Source organism: Grampus griseus, assembly GCF_964374135.1.
Source record: "Grampus griseus genome assembly, chromosome: 9".
NCBI classification, from domain to species: domain Eukaryota; kingdom Metazoa; phylum Chordata; class Mammalia; order Artiodactyla; family Delphinidae; genus Grampus; species Grampus griseus.
This window is the reverse complement of record NC_139003.1, coordinates 4,375,160-4,385,189: the sequence shown is the minus strand read 5'-3', so window position 1 is coordinate 4,385,189 and position 10,030 is coordinate 4,375,160.

Here is a 10,030-nt window from a genome sequence, read left to right as displayed (position 1 = left end):
AGTCCTCAAATTGGTCCCAAATTACAGAGACCCACACCAGTCTGTGCTGCTCTTTCCGTGGGTCCTTCAAACATTCCGGAACTTCCTTGAAGCCAAGTAAAAGCAACATTTCATTTCATGAAAAAGAAAGGCATTGATGGGTAGCATACCTAGTTGAGAAAAATGATCCTGGTGAAATGACTATTAGATGACATGCTGACACGGAACTGACCTTGATGAAGGTGGTTTTGGTTTCTATTGTGGAGATAACAGTCTAACTTGTGTAGTTTCCCAAGGTAATGATGGGAAAGGATGTGGATTCAGGGACTGTAGGCTCTCTTTTGCCGAGTCGTGATAAAAGGCGAGTTGGACACGTGGAGAAGCAAGAGACTCATCTGAGTTCAAGGGAGGTTCTTTTATTATTGTTTTTAAAGATGAGAACATCTTTGTACGATCAAGGGAAATAATCCACAGAAAGGGGCATTTATGATGTGAGAGAGGATGGAAAATTGCCACGGTGATATCTTTGAGCAGATGAGAGGGGATTGAATTCAGGACACAAGTGAGGCGGGAGGCGGGTGGGTGGGAACTGTGCTTAGATACAGGCAAACAGATCAAAACAGTGATCTTTAAGAGAAGAGGGGACTGTTCTAGTGATCCAGATGGCTGTCATGATCACAGGGAGCTAACGAGGCTGGCTAATGGCAAGAGCTTCAAAGAACCAGATTCATTTCATGAGTGAGGAGGGGTGACGGTCTAGAAACCACAATGAGGAACTGGAAACCCCCACTTCACGTCCCAGACCACCTGTGCAAGGGGTTCGAAAGAACAGGCTGAAGGGGATGCTCAGTCCTCCACAGTCAGCCCGTTCCTGCCAGAGAAGAAGGTGAAGAGATTGTTCCAAGAAGACGTTGAAATAGAGAAGAGCTCGCTGATGACCTTGAGTTCTAGAAGGCCCGGTGGGAGGATTTGGGCTATAGTGGAGTGTGAGTGTTCAGAGATGTGCAAAGCTAAGTGGGGTGAGTTTCCAGTTAGTAAAGGATGAGGTGTGACTCAGTGATGGATGTGTATGCGATGAAGTGGACACAGGAGTGTTGTGCAAATTGGGGTGGTGAGGCTGTGCATGCTGGGGACAGGGAGGAGGCTTCTCCGAAAGCAAGCAGGGTTCTGGGTGTCTCCAGCCCCATCACTCTGATCGCGGGACAGAGGCTGGTAAATGGCCCACGGTGTGCACGGTCCTGGGGACACTCCCTGGCACATTTGCGGAACAGGGCTATGTCATGTGGTCCTGCCTCTTCACCCGCTGCACGCCTCCGGGGGAAGCCATTTCCATCGGTTTCACGTGAATGGTGCCCTGTGGCAGCTCTTTCCGCAGAGACCAGTGGCACCAGTAGCACGTGGGGCTCATCAGTATTTCTCATGTAAGTGATGAGGAAACTGAGGAACAGAGAAGTTCAGTGACTTTCCCAATTTCATGCTGCTATTGTTAAGGGAATCAGATTTTTTTTCTAAAATTGAAAGTTTATTTTTTAATACAATTTTTATTTATTTATTTACTTATTTATTTATTGCGGTACGCGGGCCTCTCACTGTTGTGGCCTCTCCCGTTGCGGAGCACAGGCTCTGGACGCACAGGCTCAGCGGCCATGGCTCACGGGCCAAGCCGCTCTGCGGCATGTGGGATCTTCCCGGACCGGGGCACGAACCCGTGTCCCCTGCATGGGCAGGCGGACTCTCAACCACTGCGCCACCAGGGAAGCCCCTATTTTTTAATACAATTTTTAAAGGTTACTTTCCATTTACAATTATTATACAGTATCGGCTATATTCCCTGTGTGGTACAATACATCCTTGAGCCTATCTTATACCCAATAGTTTGTACCTCCCACCCTCCGTCCGTATATTGCCCCTCCCCGCTTCCCTCTCCCCACTGGTAACCACTAGTTTGTTCTCTATATCTGTGAGTCTGCTGCTTTTTTGTTATATTCACTAGTTTGTTGTATTTTTTTAGATTCCACATATAAGTCCTATCGTACATTATTTGTCTTCCTCTGACTTAGTTCACTTAGCTTAATGCCCTCCAAGTCCATCCATGTTGCTGCAAATAGCAAACTTTTGTTCTTTTTTAATGGCTGAGTTGTATTCCATTGTATATATGCACCACACCTTTATCCATTCATCTGTCAATGGACATTTAGGTTGTTTCCATGTCTTGGCTATCATAAATAATGCTGCTATGAACATTGGGGTGCCTGTATTTTTTAGAATTAGTGCAATTTGGGGGGATATATACCCAGGAGTGGAATTGCTGGGTCCTATGGTAGTTCTATTTTTAGTGTTTTGAGAAACCTCCATACTGTTTTCCACAGTGGCTGCACCAATTGACATTCACGGAACCAGCTTTGGTTCCGGCATTTGCATGTGCTCTTAATCTTAATGCTGCTTCTTGAAAGCCAAGATTCTTTTGTCCCTCCGAGGCTACTGTTAACAGTGAAAGGAAAGCCAAACAAACACTGAAATGCACTTGAAGGGAAAGAGTCAATCTATTTAAGAGAAAACTTTAAAAACCAGAGCTATCTTTAGTGATACAGGCTTGCCTCAATTTTCCGGTGGTCTCTTGCTTTCTGTTTTTATTTAAGAGTCAGCAGCAAAGGAGATCTGTGAGCATGGTTAAAGCAGGATTTCATTTACGGTTATTGGGCTGAGACCTGGTCATTTTGTGAGAGGCACCCTGAAATAGCAGGTCTTGTATCTTCTGCTAGGCCGTTTCTCTTGGGAAGAGCCTCTGGCCTCGTGCCTGAAGATATAAATATGGCCGCTGGTTTCCTGAGACCAAGAAAGGGAAGTGGACTGGGGAAGTCCCTTTCCAGCGTTTGGGTTTTTAATGAAAGCTTTTGTTTTCTTCCCCTTTGCTAAAACCTTCCCCTGTGCCTGGAACTCCCAAGCCCTGAGCCCCCAGCTCATAATTGTATTTGCGACCTGTTTTGAAGCACTTCCAATCCCCCCCATCTACTTTGTTCCCATCACTGCTGTGGTGACAAATTCCATGCAGGGGTGACCAGCCCCACGCAGGTTTACCCTGACAGCACCTGGCCAGCAACTCCTGATTCTGCCCCTGAGCTTCCTGGGTGCCTTGGAGGGGAAACTCAGTAGGTATCACATGTGTGCAACCTGGAGGGACAGGGAAGTTGATGCCGCCAGTCACAGTAGGTGGAGGTGATGGACATGTATTCTCCCCGCCCCTTTCCCAGGGCAGAGGGTTCCGTGAACAAATCCACAAGCCTCCTCAGAAGTCCTGGTGAGCTGGGACAACTGGTCACCCACGCGCTGGTCCACAGAATAAGGCACCTGCTCGTGACTCTCTCTCCTTCTGCTCGTCCTTCACTCCCGCTTCCTGGGATCAGATTCCTAAATAAAGTATTCCCAAGCAAGCCTGTCTCAGCTCTGCCTTTGGGGTACACGTATGGAGAGGTCGGCCTTTGTGTCTTTGTGTGGGTGTTGAAGGGTGAGCTGGCCGAGTGAAGGGACAGAGGGAACTGAATTCCTTCACAGATGTCCCCCAGCCCCTCTCTCAGCCCCACTTTCAGCGGCACCTGGAGCATTCACCTCCTGGGGCTTTTCCACAGTTCAGGGGTGTCAATTGCCTTGCGTTCTGTTGCTCTCTTTCCCTGCAGGAGATCAGGTTTCAGCTTTCCCCACGAACGTATTATTTACCACCTAAACATCTGCTTTGCCTCTTCCAGCATCTCTTGGCATCTCTCGTCTGGGATCAGCTCCTCGATGGGTCTCTGTGTCCTTGTAGGTTTGTAATATAACGTCACGCGTTTGCTTTCTTTTTAGTGGGGCTTCCAGAGGGATCGTAGGGAGAGAAAACACACGTGTTCTGTGCCCTGCTCACAGGTGAGCTGGTATTTTCCCTTCATGTCACCTAGTGTGTCATAAAGAGCAAAAACCCTGTGCTCTAGCTCTGCGTCACTGGTGATTCATGGTGAGATTTGGGGTAAGACGTGGAATGCCTCGGAGCCCCGGTTTCCTCATCTGTGAAATCTGCTGTGTGAATTGACCTCTGACCCCTCCAGCTCCACCTTCGGCCCTCGGAGAATCCCAGAAACTACCAGCGGTCAGTGTCTCAGGGCAGAATTGGGTTGATCTTCTGGCTTAGGGAACCATGTTCTGTACTTGCCTCCCCAGGAAATGCCCGGACTGATGAGTTTTCCTCTTCTCTGGGGCCTGGAGTCAGCTTGTATTAACTCTGCAGAACGTTTCACAGGCCCTGTGTGTCTGTCTCTAGAATTGACTTGCATTTGCTCCCCTTGGCACATTTAGAAAGCTGTGTAGGACATTGACAGACAATTATATGGGAGTTCCTGGCCTTGTATTCATGTTTTTCTCCTTTTTTCTAGCATTACCTATACCTTCTGGAATAGATTTGGATAGAGGGGCCAAAACATGGACTCTAAACCCATGGCCTATTTATGTGTGTGTGTGTGTGTGTGTGTGTGTATACTGGGATACATAAACACACACACACACACACACAGAGCAATGTGAATATGTTCATTGTCTTAAAGCCCTCCCTTCTCCCAGGTCAGCGAAGCGTACGTGTGGTAGGGGTGTAGCTTCTCTCTAACTTATCTGTTCAAATCCATCTTTACTATTCCCATCTCCCTGTCCTTTCCCTACAGATGGTTTGACAGCCACTGGATGTCAGGCTCTGGAAACCATTTCTGAGATTGTCTAACGAGCACGAGCTGTCACAGAGAGAGAAGCACTTGGCTGTGTCAAACCTAGAATAGCACCGTCTCCATCAGAACTGAATATCTCCCCTTCGACCTTCAGATGCAGCTCACATATCACTTCCTTTGCAAAGATCCTCTTAATTGTCCCAGACAAGGTTAGACACTCCCTCCTTTGTTTGCTGTTAGATTACCTTATCATTCTATTGCAAGATATGCATGTTTCCATTAGAATAAATATCACCTTGCATTATAATTGTACATGAGAAACAAGATACTAAAATGAGATGCTCGTCAGTTTGGGCTGAGGCCCCAAAGCCTGGGAGCACGGAAAGCAACACGGCATTTTCAAGAGAGGAGCTAGTTGACTTATGGAGGAATTGCTTGGGGAATGAGCTGAAGCTGGTTAGTCAACGTTAGTTAATCTTCAACCTCCAGCCCTCTCAAAAGATGAGGTTGAAGAGGATGAGGCGAAAAAATCCCTCTGGGGAGGCTTTTCAGAGAGCTCGGCATTTCCCCTCTACTCTGCCACTTCACCACCCCTATGGGGATGAGGGACAGGGTGTTGTAGTCAAGAAAACCAGAAGGACGCTCCAGAAGTTTCATGGAATGTGCAGAGCACACAGCCTAGTGTCTGATACCCCTCAGATGCTTAAAGGCGGGAGGATGCGTCTGGAGCTCCCTGATGGGAGGCAACGTTACACATTTCCCGAACATTCCACATTGTCTTAAAACTGATGCATGCCAAGGGGACCACTAGGAGGGGAGGGGGACCCCAGGGAGAAGGGAGGCTATAGAAGCTCAGGGGCACAGGGAGAACTGCAAGGGGCCAACCGGAGGAGGGAGGTCGCCCAGCTGAACACAGAGTGCAGGTGGGCCTCCCAGAGGAAGAATCTCGAGGAAGGAGCAAAACACAGGCAGACACAGACACACAGATACACACACAAAGACACACACAGACACATACACACAGATATACAGAGACACACACACAGACACACACAGACACATAGACACAGATATACAGAGACACACACAAAGACACACACAGACACATGCACACAGATATACACAGACACACACACACATACAGAGGTGTTTTTTCGCTGCTCACACAAGCCAGCGGTACCAATGCCAAATCCTCCAGTGCACCTGCCTTGTGGATGTAAACTCACCTTTGCTTCTGTAGCTCCTCCCCCTCCATCTAATCCTGGAAGGGTCAGAGATAGGAGCTCGTGGGCTGGGGATGAACTGGCATGAAGAAACAACAGCTGACTGTCCTTTCCTCTGCGGTGTCTCCTTGCCTGGTGACACCGCAGTAAGTACCCCTCAGCTCTGCCGGCCCCCTTCCACGGGCTCCACCCTGACCGCCTCCTCCTCCCCCTACCGTGATCACACCCAGCCTTCTGAACTCAGCCCGCACGCACATCGAAGATAAACCTTTCCCTGAACGGTTTCTATCTCTGGGATTCCTCGTGGATAGCGAGCCCCAGCACGTCTAGGAATGGGCCACAAGGCACAGAGGTCCCCACAGCACATCGGGCAGAAGAAGGGGATGCTTCCCCATGGTAGACTAGGGCGTTAGGATGGGCATCAGGGTCTACCAGGTGGGCAGGGCATACGGTCCAAAGTGCATGACCGGCTCCGTTTGATTCCGACTGTAGTTAGTAGCAGAATGCCCTGGGAGGGTTTCAGAGCTTGGGTCCAGATCAGGAAATCTGGGAATGAGGAGTCTTTGGTGAGGCTGTCTGCTGGGTGCTATCACACCGATGGTCCCGCCAGACAGTGGCTGCTACAGGCTGGGATTCAGAAGCAGAGTCTGGGGCCTGAGGAAAGAGTCCCATGCCCTGGAATGTGACACGTATTTCTTCATCCATATGGTTGAGTTTGACTTTCACAAAGTTCAGTGTGGCAGATGTGACCCTAGACCGGTATTTTCAAACATTTGCAGGCATAGGTCATCACTAGGAGAGCCGATTAAAAGGTACATCTTCCCATCGTCAGGTAGGATACACCTTACCTGGTCCTCCTTTCGGAGGACAGAATAGAACATGATGATTGGAGCTCGCATGATTCGTGATTCACGGCTGTGCGTCATCAGGCCTTGCAAAATGTCCATTTCCTGGGGGTTGCACTCGGTAATTACAGAGTTTGGGGTGGGCCCTGGCAATGGGCATAGCAGCAAGTTTCCGGGCGATCGGGGGAAACCACACATGGTCCCAAGACCACCAAGCATGTGACTGAACTCTGATCAATTTCCATATTTACTAAAAGACCAACATAGGCTTCGTCTTTTCTGTGTTTCTCCCTCCAAGTGTTACGTAATTACAGCCGAGGCTGTGGGTGAGCAATTCAACAGGGGCTGGGGGACCAAGGTCACAATTAGATTTTCCCGCAGTCGCGTGATAACGGATTATTTCAGCCCTTGAAGAGGCAGGTGGGCGCGCATTCTAACAATGGGCAGAATGGTCTATGAGTCACCCTCCCATCTGACCGAATGTTTGCCCACACGGAAGATTTGCTCCATCCCTCGGTATGAAATCGGGCTTCCTCCTTGCAGCTGCCTGGTGAGCAATTTATAGGACACAGAGGATGAGGACAGTAATTAGGTTTCGGTTTTGGTTTTGGTGGGTGATTCAAATGCCGTTGTTCCCTTGTCATTCCTGATTTCTGAAGAGTCCACTGCTCTCCCACATTCACATGTAGAAGCCGGAGGATGTTTACAGTTTCTCTGCAAAGCAATTCCTTTGAGAGCTGTTTTTCTCTCTGCACGCTGCATGATTAAAAATAGAAACCATGAGCCCCAGAGGGAGTTAGGGGTAGATGCTTTCAGCTTAGGTGGTTTAGGAAAAAAATATTCCTTCTTTATTTTTGGTAGAGGAGGTAGTATTTCCAACAGGTGGAGCTGGGGGGAAAAAAACCTGTTGTGACTATGTTTCTTAGTGGGACAAATTACTCTTAGGACACTGTTTGAATGGATGAGTTGCAAGTCAAATTTGCCTGCAAAGGAGATGCTCTCTAGGAGATGCTAATGTGGTTCGTGTTGTGATTTCCAAGGATAGTTTCTAGATGACCTATAATGTGTTTTCCTTTCCCTTGTAGATAACAACCCTCTTATTATCTGCAGCCTCAAGAAGAGAACAAAGCAGACCAGGCCGTTAGGGGACTGAAATTACGCATTTAACTTCATGAACATTGGGTCTACGTGGCCTCATTCGTTCAACATATATTTATAAGTAGCTTTATGCCACATACTGCTCTCAGCACTGGGGGTGCATCAGTGAACAAAACGGTCCAAATTCCTGCACTTAACGCAGCTTACTTTCTGATGAGGTCATCGTTTGACTCCCTGGCCCTTACAATATGGATTTCGGCGTGACTTTGGACAAGCTGATAAAATTCTCTGAATGTGAACTTCCTCACCTGTCAAATGTGTTCATTGTGCTATTTGCGCTTCCCCAGTTCTCCTGGTCTTGAGAGTCACCAGGAATACTTGACAAGCATAAGCTCCTCCCACAGGGACTCTGATTCGGTATGTCTGGACCAGCCTTGTCCAGCAGAACGTAATATGAGCCATTCATGTCATTTCTAATGTTCTCACAGCCACATTTAAAAAAAAAAGTATAAAGAAATAAGTGAAATTAATTCTAATATCTTCTTTTAAATATAAATGTATTGATTGATTGATTTTTGGCCGCGTTGGGTCTTCGTTGCTGAGCGCGGGCTTTCTCTAGTTGAGGTGAGGGGGGCTGCTCTTTGTTGAGGTGCGCAGGTGTCTCACTGCGGTGGCTTCTCTCGTTGCGGAGCACGGGCTCTCTGGGCGCGTGGGCTCAGTAGTTGTGGCTCGCCGGCTCTAGAGCGCAGGCTCAGTAGTTGTGACGCACGGGCTTAGTTCCTCCACGGAATTTGGGATGTTCCCAGACCAGGGCTCGAACCCGTGTCCCCTGCATTGGCAGGCAGATTCTTAACCACTGCGCCACCAGGGAGGTCCATATCTTTTACTTAATCCCATAAATTCAAACTTCTATCATTTCAAGATGTAGTCAATAGAAAACAGTCATGAGATATTTTATACTCTTTCTTTGTACGAAGCCTGCAAAATCTAGTGTGTATTTTATACTTGCAACACAACTCATTTCGGATTTGCCACCTTTCAAGTGCTCACTCATCACCCGTGGCTGCTGGCCACCATCTTGGACAGCACTGGTCCCCACAGAGCCTTGGAATCTGTACATTGAACAAGTGGTTCAGAGGATCCTTATGTCTGAGCAAGTGTGGAAGAGACTAGACCAGATGCTCCCCAGGGGAGCTCCCAATTCTCACTTTCTATTAGAATTTCGAGGTGTGTGGGGGGCACATCAAAGCATCTATCACTCAGTTGGCAATTACCACATATTCTTATTTTCAGAACATCAGTTTCATAACTTATTTGATCTCCTCTGTTTTCTCCCCCTCCCATCCTCTATGTGGTTAAACTGAGAGTCAAGTCTTCTTAAGAATAATGACATAACAGTGCCGGAGACACTCACTGAAGAAAACTTCACATGATCAAAGGGCTAAGGAGGCTGCCTGAGGAGGATAACCTAAAAAGAACACAGCGCTTCAGGCTAGAAAAAGAAGGTGGAAAAGCCAGGGTGATCAAAGTTTGTAAAGTCATGAAGTAAATGGAAGCCTGAACAGGAACGTTTTGAAATCCAAAACTTAGCCGAAGAATGGAGCCTATTGGATAGCTTGAAATCACTCGCCTTAAGACAGATGATGAGAAAACAATAAGAATTCTTTAGGCAGCAGACACAGAATTTAGAGAACCCATTCCCTCGAGGATAGCAAAGGATATAATGCAAAGAGGTTCAGGCCATGTTTCGGTTTAAGCCCTAACCTCTTACAATATCCTAAAACATTCCCTATCTCCCTAGTAAGCAGTTGGTTTTATCTGTGGGAGGAGGTGAGCTTCAGGTCCTACTACTCTGCCATCTTGATTGCCTCCCCAGTCGTTGGTTTTAGATAGAATACTTTCCATCTGTCCATCCATCCACCCACCTGTACATCTGTTCATTAAACTTTGTAAGGGTCTACTCTGTGAAATAGGTTTTGTTAGAGGTTTTTGTATGCAGGGCTTCATTGAATGCACATAACAATTCTGCAAAGTAGATACTATTATATCTTATTTCACAGATGGAGTTATAGGCTCAGAGAGGTTCAGTGACTCGTCCAAATTCATCTGGCTGACACGTCGTGTTAGTGCTTGGTTTAAAAACTCCAAGTCTTAAACAAAGTCCAGTGGTCTTTACAAACAACAGCATGAGGCCAGATGT